A 13,121-nucleotide genomic window follows, 5' to 3' on the forward strand; every position below is an offset into this window, starting at 1 on the left:
CTCAGCCCTCTAGTTCCGGCAACATCCTCAAATCTTTTCTGTACCCTGTCTTGTTTGACCACATCCTTCCTAGTAACATCATGTGCCATGTCCTATGACATGGGTGACCAGGGTCTTCCAATGACCATGACCGTTCTTGGCTAATTTTTCTACAGAAGTGGTTTGCCATTGCTGTCTTCTGGGCAGCGTCTTTAAAAGACGGGTGACCCAGTCATGATCAATGTTCTTCACATAGTGGTTGCACAACTAGGACTTGTGATATCCACCAGCTGCCCAACCAACCATCCACCGCCTGCTCCCATGGCTTCACATGACCATGATCGGGAGGCTAAGCAGGTGCTGCAGGCACATCTCCACCCCGTTACCCCTTCCTAATAACAGAGTGACCAAAACTGTACACAGCACTCCAAGTGCAACCTCACCAATGATTTGTACAATTGTAACATAATGTCTTAACTCCTACACTCAATGCCCTGACTGATTAAGATCAGTGTGCTAAGTGCCGTTTCAACCCCCATCTACCTGGGTGATCAATTATTATTTTATTCATCTTATTTACAGCACGGATTAGGCCCTGCCACAAACAAACATACACAATTAAACCTAGCCTAATCACAGGACAATATACAATGACCTGTTAACCTACCCGGTACATCTTTGGACTGTGAAGCGTAACCGCAGCACCCAGTGAGAACCCACCCATTCAATGGGGAGGACGTACCGAGACTCCTTACAGAATGGCACCAGTATTGAACGCCAAACTCCCCAAGCTGTAATAGTGTCATGCCAACCCCTATGCTACCATGACACAACAAAACACTCATCTTAGACAATTCTGGTCCCCAGTGAAGATCTTCCTACAATCAGACATTTAATGACAATGCAAATTAAGTCCATTAATAGTTAAACAGTGCAGGCTGTTGGAAACTTGAAACAAAGTGTGGTATATATTCCAGTCAAGCAGCATTTGAGGAAGTTGGAAACTTTCATTAGTACTGGAAAAAAACAAATTTTAAGTTTCAGTACAATGAGAGAGAGGGGAAGAGACTAAGGTTGGGTTTGGAGAATCTTGATTGAGATTCAAGACTGTTTAATGTCATATCCTGTACACAAGTGTAAGGAGAACTAAATTGTTACTCCAGATCTGATGCAGTACAAAAAAACCACAAAAGATAAAGAATACAATAATATTTAAAAAACACAATAAATACATAAGATAGCTTGTATACATAGGTTGATCGCACTTCCATAAAATGGGCTATACACAAGGTGAATGATGGGAAATAATAAATTAATGGAGGAGTTAGAGGGTAGAGGTGTTGATCAGTCTTGCAGCTTGGGGAAGGTGGCTTTTTTTGAGTCTAGTGGTCCTAGTGTGGATGCTACATAGCCACCTCCCTGATAGGAGTGGGACAAACTGTCCACAAACAGGTCAGGTTGGATCCTTCTTAATGCTACTAGTCATTTTCCAACATCTTTCCATATACATGTCTTTGGTGGAGGGTGGGCTGGTGCCAGTGATGCGTTGGGTAGTTTGGAATACCTGTTGTAGAACCTTGCTATCTGCAGCAGTGTGGTTTTCACACCAAGCAGTGATGCAGTTTGTTTAGATGCTCATGCATCTGCAGAATGATGCGAGTACAGATATGCAAATTCCAATTTTCTTCAGCCTCCTCAAAAAGTAGAGGCATTGGTAAGCTTTCATGACTGTGTAGGATGTATTCTGGTACCGTGAGAGGTTGTGTGTCATGTGCACTCCCAGGAGTCTGAAACCGCTTGCAGTTTCCACTGTTGTGTCGCTGATGTAAAAAGTGGAGAGAGTTCTTCTGAAGTCGATAATCATCTCCTTTGTCTTGTTGACAGTGAGGAAGAGGTTATTTGCCCGACACCAACCCTCAAGCTCTTCCACCTACAGAGATCATCGTTGATGAGTCCCTCTGTCGTGTCGCTGGCAAACTTGAAGATGTGATCACTCAAACGTCTGGCCGTGCAGTCACATACAAGCAGAGCGTACTGCAATGGCTCAGCACACTGCCCTGGGGGTACCCATGTTGAGGGGGAGGAGTTGGGCATCCTGACTTCAGAGGCTTGTTCATTAGTAAGTGCACAGTGGTGTATTTAAACCAAGGAGTAGGAGTTTATTCACCAAGGTCTGTGGGACAATAGCATTGAATGCTGAAATGAAATTCAGAAACAGCATTCTGGCACAAGTGTCCTTTGTCAGGCGAGATCTGGAAGATTCTGATTAACATGTAGTATGGCCAACTAGAAAGAGGTAATAAATGTGTGGCTGGTGGTGGTGTGGATGGTCAATTAAATCAGAGGAGATAAAAGCTAATACTGGGTATAGGTTTTTATTCTGAACTGTTGAGAGCTGTAATTTATCAAGGAATTTCAGCAACACGAAAAAGCTGGGAACTCCTTGGAACAAAGACTTGACAGGTTAGATACACCTTAATTAGTGGAATTTAGTGTTCAATTAGTGGAAGATTCAACAACTTGGGAGCCCAGAAGATAAAAAGATAGTTTTACTCTCCTCTGCAGAGTACCATAGAACAGAACACATGGGGTTTAACACTGGTGGGGAGTCAAACTGAAATTTCAAAACAAAGAACTGGAAAGGTACTTAAAAGGAAATAATTTGAAGCACTTTGTAGAAAACAGCAGAAAATGTGATTAACCTGAAAGTTCAAGCAGGAACTGGCATAGGCTCAATGTGCTGAATGGTTTACTTCAAAGACCAAAAAATGCTCTGAAGTTTTGCTCAATTAACAGGAAGGCAGTTGCAATCCCAATTAGCTGATTTGGATAAAACAATTATCTGACAGAACCATAAAACACAAGCAGGCCACTCAGCTCCTCAAGCATGCCAAACAATCCTAACCCTCTGCCCTGGTGCCATTTCCTCTTCTGTGCCAGTTTCCTCTCAATTCCTCATTCAAAACTTTATTGCTTCCTCTTTAAATGCTCCCAACGATCCAGCCTCAACAACCCTCAGGCAAAGTATTCTCAAAATTCAATTGTAAATGACCATTTCCAATTGTGTAACTATCTCTTCTTTTTCAACATTCTCCCATGCATGAAAAAAATCTCTACATCAACCATGTCCTCTAATGTTTAGAAGAATGAGGGGCAATTTTAGCAAGTTTTCTAAACTCCAAAGAAGAGCTTTAAATTCTTTAGCCACATAATACAGAAATATGTAAGTGATTAAGTTCCAGTCTATTGCACCAACTTCAAATGATAGCACATACATGCTGGAGGAGCTCAGCAGGTCAGACAGCATCAATGGACATGAATAAAGAGTTAATATTTCATGTTGTGACCCTTCATCAGAACTAGAAAGGAAGGAGAAAGAAACCAGAATAAGGTGGAGTGAGGGGAAGGAGTACAAGCTAGAAGTTAATAGGTGAAGCCAGTGAGGGGAATGATAAGTGGGTGGGGGAGAGGGGATGAAGTGAAAAGTTGGGAGGTGATAAGTAGAAAAGGTAAAGGGATGAAGAGGGAATCTGATCAGAGAGGACAGTGGACCATAGGAGAAAGGAAAGGAGGAGGGAAACCCAAGGGAGGTGATAGACAAATAAGAGAAAGGATTTGAGGGGAGCCAGAAAGAGGAGTGGAAAATGAGGGGGTGGGGAAGAAATTATCATAACTTAGACAAAAAAATAAATCAATGCTCATGCCATATGGTTGGAGGTTACCCAGATGGAATACGAGGTGTTGCTCCTTTAACCTGAGAATGGCTGGAGACCATGGATAAACATGCCAAAATGAAAATTAAAATGGTTTGCCAATGGGAAATTTTGCTTGTGTAAAGTGCATTTCCACACAAGAAAATTTACATAGTTAGAATTTTCACTGTTGCAAAGACAGAAGCTAATTATGTGGGTAAAGCAGAGGATACAGGGAACTGCTTCATTCTCCATCAAAAAGTTCTTCCGACATTCCTCCTGACATTGTCCATACTTTGCAAGTGAATAGCTGAAAATACAACCTTCTAATCCAGGGATTCCCAGCCTTTTTTATACTATCGACCTCCACCAGTAAACAAGGGGTCCGTGGACCCCAGGTTGGAAACCCCCTAATCTAATGTGAATCTTAAATAGGATTCCACTAACTAAGATTATGTGTCTTTTATCTCAGGAAATATGTAGCATACGAAAATAACCAAACAGAGGAAAAGACTTGCATTTTACAGCACCACTCAGGAAGTTTCAGGGCACTTGACAGACGATTTTCTCAACTGCTGTCATTAATTTCAACACCTTAGAATAACAAGTTTTCCGACCATTAAGGAAAGACAATTTAATTGAGACACAGCATTCTTGTGTCATCACACTTGACATTGAAAAGAGAGCCTAAAAATGTTATTCAGTTTTAAAGTGGTTGTTGCTACAATAGATGAAGTCAATTTTCTGCTTTTGGTGCATGGAGAATGATTTTAGTTTGAGTTGAGAATTTGAAAAGCTCATGTGCAGGGACTGATCCCTCAAATGTAGCAACAGAGTAAGATTTAAGTAAACATTCCATATTCATTGCACATATAATGTGAGAGGGGACAATTTCACAGAAGATGTGAGGATCAATTATTTTTTTAAATATATACTCAGTTCGAGTGCATGGAATGTGCTGCCTAGGTTGGTGGTAGAAGCAGACACACAAGGGACTTTTAAAAGACATTTAATAGGTACATGAATGTGAGAAAAGTGGAAGGTTGTGGGCATTGTCTAGGCATAAAGGATTAGTTTAGTTGGCCATTTGATAACTAATTTATTTTGTTCTGTACAACATATGAGCCGAAGGGCCTGTTCCTTTGCTGTACTCTTCAGTTCTATATGAACATTTATTAAAAACAGCAAAACTTCAATAGAAGTCCAGCTAGCCTCCTTCCCCTCCCACCTTTTTATTCTGGCATCTTCCCCCTTCCTTCTCGGTCCTGAAGAAGGGTCTTAGCCCAAAACGTCGTCTATCTATTCATTTCCACAGATGCTGCCGGACCTGCTGAATTCCTCCAGGATTTTGTGTGTGTTGCTTTGGATTTCCAGCATCTGCAGACATTCTCGTGTTTTTAAATAGAAGATGTTCATCTTTCTGTGATAAATAAGCATCTTATGTTTTGGTAACTTGGACAACCTTGACAATTAACCCAGTCTTCAATCAGTTTCTACACATTCTAAAGCCTACAACTATAACAAGTCATCAGTTTGACACTTTTCAAATCTCACTGACAACCTAACCACATTCACAATCTCAACACCTGCTATAGATTCACTTCCCTGCTCTCTCCTATTTTCATTCTTCTCCATCAAGCTAGTAACTTTCACATGCTGAATTAAATCTCTTAAGACTTGAAACAATTCAGCAATTACAATCCCACAGGGCCTCATTAATACTTCTTGCAAACCTTACTCCCATGTGTGTTTGGAAAAGAACCCAAATCTTAAGGCAGTATTGAAAAGAATGTCCTTTTGCACAGCTCCACCCACACGTTTTCATGTCTAGTCATTAACACTTTTTATTTCAATCACATTTGCAGCCAGCTGATAAACTAGACTGTTCCTTTTTTAACAAACCAACCTTGGGAAAGGCGTTCTTGTCAACTCACTGGCTTTGATTTCAGACTTCATTGCAACACAATTGGCAATAATTTATTACTGTTTCTGCCTCATAGACTAATTGATAAATCCAAGACTGGCATTGCTATGCTGTTCCATCATCCCATCCCCTCAATTTATAAACAAAACATAAGACATAGGAGCAGAATTAAGCCACTTCGCCCATCGAGCCTGCTCTGCCATTCCATCATGGCTGATTTATTATCCCTCTCAACCCCATTTCCTTGCCTTCTTCCCATAACCTTTGATACTAATCAAGAATCTACCAGCTTCCACTTTAAATATACCCTATGACTTGGCTCCACAGTTGTTTGAGGCACTAAATTCTAGATTTTCCAGCCACTGTCTTAAGAAATGCCTCCTCATCTCTCTTCCCAAGGGACATCCCTCTATTTTGGGGCGATGCCCTTTGGTCCTCTCTTGCAACTAATGGAAATGACTACTCTATCCAGCTATTCCACACTTGGTCAGTTAACCAAATGAACTTATTGTGCCTTTTAGTATTACTTGGCACCCTGATCGGGGTTAAAGTGGAGACATTTATACCATACTTCCTCATTTAATACTACTAAAAGCAAGTTTCACAGATTCAAAATGCTTGGAGGAACTCAGCAGTCCAGGCAGCATCTTGTAGGGGAATAAGCAGTCGACATTTTGAATGAAGATCCTTCATCAGGACATTATTCTCCTCTACAGATGCTGCCTGACTTGCTGAGTTCCTCCAGCATCTTGTGTATGTTTCTCGGTATTTCTAGCATCTGTAGAATCTCATGTTTAAGTTTCTCAGATGGTGTCTATGTTTTAGGTTTAGACCCAAACTCATTTAGTTTTCACAGAACATTACAATGTGGAGAATGGCCATTCAACCCAACTCATCCATCAATGGTCAATCTTTGCCCAGCACTTGGTCCATAGACTTCTAAGCCCAAGCAATTCAAACTTTTCTAAACTCTTTAAAATGCTGTTAACAACTCAGCTTCAACCACTCAGTGGTTAATGTAATGCTATTATAGCGGCAGTAACTCTGGTTCAGTTCTGCTGCTGTCTGTAAGGAGTTTGTAGATTCTCTCTGTGACATGGGTTTCCTCTCACATTGCAAAGACATACAGATTAGTAGATTAATTGGTCACATGGCTCATTGGGGCAAAAAGGCCTGTTACCTTGTTGCATCTCAAAAAAAAAATACACCCTTCAATTTTATATACATCAGTCACATCTCCTCATACCTTCCTCTGCTCCAGGGAGAACAGATCTAGCTTCTCCAGTAATACACAAGATGGAGGAGCTCAGTGGGTCAGGCAGCATCTATGGAGGGAAATAGCCAGTCGATGTTTCATTTCGAGAACTCTTCAGATTGAACAAGAAGGATTTTTTCCTTTTTAAAAAAAATTGTATCCTCAAAATGGACTGCCCATTCTTTTTTTTTGTTTTAGGTTAGTTTAGTGGGGTTCTTTTCCCTTCTCAATAATAGAAGTTTTGAGTCTTTTTTTTCTCTATGAATTGTTAAGAGGAGTTGTGGCTCTTTTTAATATAGTATAGTATTGAGCTAATATATGATTTTGACAATGTATATTCTTTTCTTTGTACTTTAATTGAAATATGTATTTGAAATAACTTCTCCTTTGACTTGTATCTATCCTTATTCTTTTAAATCAATAAAAAAATGATTGAAAATGAAAAATGAGAACCCTTCATCTGGGCTGCAAGATAGATGCTGCTTGACCCACAGAGGTCCCCTAACATTGATTAGCTTTATTTGTTACACGTACATCAAAACATAATGAAATGTGTCATTTGCGTCAACGACCAACCACTGTCTGAGACATGCTGGGGGCAGCCGCAGGTGTTGCCATGCTTCTGGTGTCAACATGACATGCCCACAACTTACTAACCCTGACCTGTACATCTTTGGAATGTGGGAGAAAATCAAAGTATCCAGGGGGATATCAGTGTAGTCACGGGAAAAACATACAAACTTATTACAGACAGTGGTAGGAATTGAATGCCGGTCTTACAGCTGGTACAGTAATATCTAACTGTGACACTACCACCATCTACAGTCTCGTCTCTCATGACTGTACAGCTTGATCTCAGGCAATATCCTGGTGTTGGAAATCTTCAGAGTCAGGTTTATTATCACTGACATGTGTCACCAGCAAATCTGAGGGTCAATCTATGAAAGGTTAGCAACAAAACAAAATTATCTAATTAAAATAATTTTTCATAAGTGAAGAATAGGAAATAGCTTCATAAAGCAGAGACTTGCGTACAAGATTATTTTGAATGAAAATTGTACAAAGGAGATTAAGCTTCTGTTCAGGGACTTTCTCTAAAAGGACTGCAAACAATTACAGAAGAATTCAATTTTCTTTCTCTCACAATATATACTTCTTACAAAATATACACAGGCTAACTAGATTACTTAATTTTTGCTTCATTATAACTGACCTAGCATTAACCCGAAGGATTCAGTGCAAGATACAAGGAAACAATGACATCTTGAATTCCTGCAATTCATGTACAATGCTGCAAGATCTTGATGCCTAGATGGTTTGTAACATTGAGGGGGAGAAAAAGACTAGATGCTTAAAGACTTAGAGCATCATCGTCAAGTTTGTAATATTGCTATACACCTCATGCTGTGTGAGGCCCTGGATGGGCAAAATATTTGGCATGGGCCTAGGAACTATTGAAGAACAGAGGGAGCTCTGAGGGTGTAGAAGACCAAAGATGGAAGCATAAATAGATGAGCCAATTTAAAAAAAAAAAGCACACAGGATACTTGCCTTGTACACTGAGACATAAAACACAAGAGCAAAAAGGTTATGGTACAACTTGATAAATGTTGGCTATGCTAAAGTATTATGGGCTATTGTCATCATTACAGTAAAGGAAAGCAATTGCAATGGAAAGGGTACGGAGATTTACCAGGATGTTGCTTGAAATACAGTGCTTCAGTTATGAGGAGAGATTGTAAAGGATGGGTGGAGGAGTCCTGACAAAGGGTCCTGGCCCAAAACGTTGACAGCGCTTATCCCTATAGATGCTGCCTGGCCTGCTGTGTTCCACCAGCATTTTGTGTGTGTTGTTTGAATTTCCAGCATCTGCAGATTTCCTCGTGTTTGCATTTTTTCTCTATCTGCATTGTATTCTGTATTGTGTGTTTATCATAGGAACAAGTCCCATGAGTTGGGGGGGGGGGGGGGACGCACATAGTGAAAACAAAGGGAAGAAGTCACATAATCTGGCTTATTTCGTTGCAGTTTGTAGCTTGGGACCAGCGGATGCTGTATCTTTTGCTTACGGCTCAATGAAGCTCAATAATGCTTCACTTATGCTTGGGTATGCTTAAGTTTCATCCCTTCAAGACTGTGTGTTTGCTGATTGCAAATAAGGGATTGAATACATATCCTCATCTTTTGGAGCAATGTTATTAGAGTGAGGGCGCGTCATGCAAGTATAAGAAATCCGCAGGGTCACAGGCAGTGGCAGTTGTTCTGGTTTTGCTGCTACATTCTGTCAGCAAGAGCTTTGAACAGTTATACCAAATGGACATCAGCATTCAGATGTATCCGTGAAATTAGAACTGCAACTGGAGCAACTTGTGGCAAGCAACAACCTTTTGTTGGTTCATGCTGTGCATTTGGATCTGAACACAGTTTTGAACAGTCAGTTTTTGAACAGTGGTGTTTGCCTGAATAGTTTGGTCCTTAGTTTTGGTGAAATGTTGAATTGAAATACTGCTTTGACTGTCGACAGCTGAATTGAATTTGCCGTTTTGTCTGGTTCATGCACTTGGAAAACAACACGAGTCAAGCTGGAAGTAGTGACCTTGAAGTCAAGACTATAAGAGAAATTAGAACAAACATTAAGGTTAGATTACTAGAGGAGAGGAAGATATTTATAAAGCCACAGAACAGGCCTAGTCTACATATAAAGCTGAAGACAGCCTGTCTAACATTCAGCACGTTCTCTTGCTAGGAAAGTGCTCCACGCATCTGATACCTCATCGGCTCACATCAGAATGGAGGCTGAGTTTTGCGCAAGACAACAAATATTGCGGGATAAACATGCATTAGAAGAAAAGATGGAACAGTTTTGAAGAAACCAAGAACAGCTTAAATTGCAGGAAGAAATTGCAGCCAAGGTGGCCAGAGTTAAAATACTAAGGGCTTCAAGTGCTATGAGTGCCAAACATACTCCAGTAGGACAATTCTATGCTGAGAGTTCCCATGTTGGCATGGAAGAGAGAAAATCCAGCATACTCAATGTCAATGTGGAGACATTTGAGGAACAAATGCTTATGAGGCACGAGATTAAACCCCAAGGGGTAGTTCAGGGTGTTCACTCTCAGCCTGCACCAAGGAGGCACTCTGAACCTATGCCACATCCAATAACACAAGGTGCTTCTGAGGACACTGATTTACAGCATGAAGCTACTCGTGTTTCAGATGATAAAGGTGAAAATGCTACACTAGAGGCCATAAGGACGCTAAGGAAATAACAAGCATGTGAAAGGAAATAACTAGCAATGATGCAACAATACATTGCATCTCTGCCTAAGAGAGAGATTCAAATCGTCGATGGCGATCCATTGCAGTATAATTCATATATGAGGGCTTTCAAGAATAGCTTTGAGGGCAAGACGGATAATTATGGTGACTGTCTCTATTTTCTCAAACAGTTCACTGGAGGTTACCCCAGCGAGCTCATCAAAATTTGCCCACAAGCCAGCCTGGAGCAAGGATATTTAAAGGTCCAAGCTTTACTGCAGGAACATTTTGGCGATGAGCATTAAATTGCTGCGGCCTACATAGAAAAGGCTCTTTCTTGGCCACATATTAAATCAGAAGGCGTGAAAGCGCTTCAAGATTCCAGTCTTTTCCTTAGAGGCTGTTGCAATGCCATGGAAAACATGTAAATACACGAGTTGGAAATGCCCGCTAATGAGGATTGTCATAAACAAATTGCCCAATATATTTTGGGGGAAAATGAAGATCAGCAATTTGTAAAGAGCAAGAAAGGCAAGGCTACTTACACTGACATTGTTGATTTTATTGAAAGAGAAGTAAAGATTGCCACACCCCCAGTGTTTGGAGAAAAATATAATGCTACATTGCCGGCAGTAAGTAAAATTATGAGCAAAACTAGATCACAAGTTCATCCTCAAGCTAAGAACGAGGCTATCCCACTACTTTGGCAAAGTGAAGCTACAACTAAGCCCAGCACTGATGAAAAGGGTGCAGATTTGAAACAAGCCATGAATGAAGCAAACAAGGCAGCGAGTACCACCTTCGTATCTAATGGACTTACTAGTAAACTTCCTATAGTTCCAGTTCAGGTGAAGTCCAAGAGTAACAAGACAGTGGTTACTTGTGCTTTCCTAGATTAAGGAAGTACGGCAGTGCTCTGCATAGTGAGTCACATGAACAAGCTCAACCTGACAGGAAAAGTAACATGCGTTCTCTTACACACCATATGTCAAGAGAACATTGTGAGTAGCTAAGTTGTTTCAGGATTGGAAGTGGCTGGCTTAGATAGTGAAAACTATTGTAAACTGCCTAACATCTATACACAGGAACTTATGCCTGTCTACAAAGGGAACGCTCCTCGTCAGGGAGGTCTTCAGGAATGCTCTCACTTGAAGCATGTTCATTGGCTGGAAAATGAAGTAAAAATTGAGCTGTTGATAAGGGCAGATGTACCCAAGGCAATCAAGCCCATGCAAATGATTCACAGTATTAATGATGAACCCTATACAATCAGAACAATGCTGGGTTGGACTCTTAATGGGCCTTTGAAAGGAAACTGTGGTGGTGGAAGCGACTATGCTCAGCGGAGCTGACAGTCACTGGGACTTCAGGTTTGCGCTTGGATGGGCTTAGGCAGAAACCATTCAAGCCAGATTCTCCTGAATGCAATCTAGAAGAAAAACAATCTAAGATAGACTGCTTACCAAAATAGGGCATTTGTGTAAATGATGAGTTTTCATGTCTCCTGTGTCCTATTAGCATATAGTTGTAATTATTCTAGTAATTTATTCCAGTCAAATAATTAGGGGGTTGGAATGTAGGAGCCATGCATCTGTTCTCTATCTGCATTGTATTCTGGGTTGTGTAGTTATTATGGTAACTAGTCACAAGAATGTGGGTGTGGTAGAAGTGAAGGGAATAAGTCACATATTCTTATTCATTTTATTGCAGCTTGCAACCATGTCTTTTGCTGATCCCTCAATATCATTCAATAAAGCTCAATTACACTTTGAAGATGAGCTGCTCTAAAATCTAGGTATTATAATATTTACCAAATTAAGAAGGCTCAAAAGATCAGAAAGTAATTGACGTGGATTTTTTTTTAAAAAAAACTGACATTTAAGGAATGAATGTCCACAACCGGAGAGATTTAATTGAGAAGGGAGCCAGGAGAGAGAGTAAGATACTGTTTTTACAATTAAATAAACCATGTCAGTACAGAATACACAGTCCTAAAGGGTGGAAGTAGTATATACAATAATTCTTAACATGGAAATTGGAACTATAGTGGAAAAGGAAACATCTGCAGGGCACTGGGAAAAAGCATGGTAATAATAAACATCCTATTGCAAGAACAATGGTTTCAGAGTAGGCAGCCTTGTTCTGCAGTGACAGAGATACCGAATCTCAACACCAACTTCCATTGCAGCTTGACTGTAGATATTCTAGAATGAATTGCTCACATCAAACAGAATTTTGGAAAAGTGGAGATAGATTTAAAAGCATGGCAATGTTTATATTAATATTTACATTCATGAACTTTAGCTTCCACTCCCCTAAACCTCAGTCAAACAGTTCCAACATTGCAACAGTGACTGGACTCCTAAAGGAAGATTGCAAAACCCTGTGGGATATTTTATAGGCACTTGATAAAAGCAAAACATTCAGTCAATTACAAAGTATTAATTCCTTCTATCCACATGGTGATTCAAGTGAAAATCTTATAATGACACAGAAGGCCATTCAGCCCACCTTTCCATTGTGTCTCACTAAACACTCACATTTGTACATTTCCCTTGCACAATTGTCCTTTCAGCTTTTCTGTTCCCACCATCCAGGGACCCAAACAGTCTTTCCAGCTGAAGAAGTGATCCACTTGCACTTCTTTCGCTCTAGAGTACTGCATGTGGTGATCACAACATGGGCACCACTACCATGAAGAATGTAAAAACGCAGATTGGCAACTGATTTGTGGAGCACACTGTTCAGAATGGTACAGGCCATTTGGCCCACAATGTTGCAATGATGCAAACTTACACTAAATGTCCTCCTCCTGCATATCATCCATGTCCCTCAATTCCCATCATATTCATATGTCAATCCAAACACCAGACTACCCGATTCCACTACTACTCCTGGTAACCCATTCCAGTCAACCGCCACTCTCCGCAGAAAAATCTTGCCCCTCTCACCACATTTAAACTCCCTCCTCCCATCTTGAAACATGTCCACTGTTGTTTGATATTTCTACCCT

The 13,121-nt window shown here is 40.5% G+C and overlaps 1 protein-coding gene across 1 annotated transcript in view; it reads right to left on the reverse strand.

The window, feature by feature from the left end:
- Positions 1–13,121, reverse strand: part of LOC140717310 (ras-related protein Rab-7L1-like) — a 32,988-nt gene that overhangs the window by 15,228 nt on the left and 4,639 nt on the right. The window lies entirely within an intron of this gene.

This window comes from Hemitrygon akajei, chromosome 27, assembly GCF_048418815.1.
Source record: "Hemitrygon akajei chromosome 27, sHemAka1.3, whole genome shotgun sequence".
Lineage (NCBI taxonomy): Eukaryota > Metazoa > Chordata > Chondrichthyes > Myliobatiformes > Dasyatidae > Hemitrygon > Hemitrygon akajei.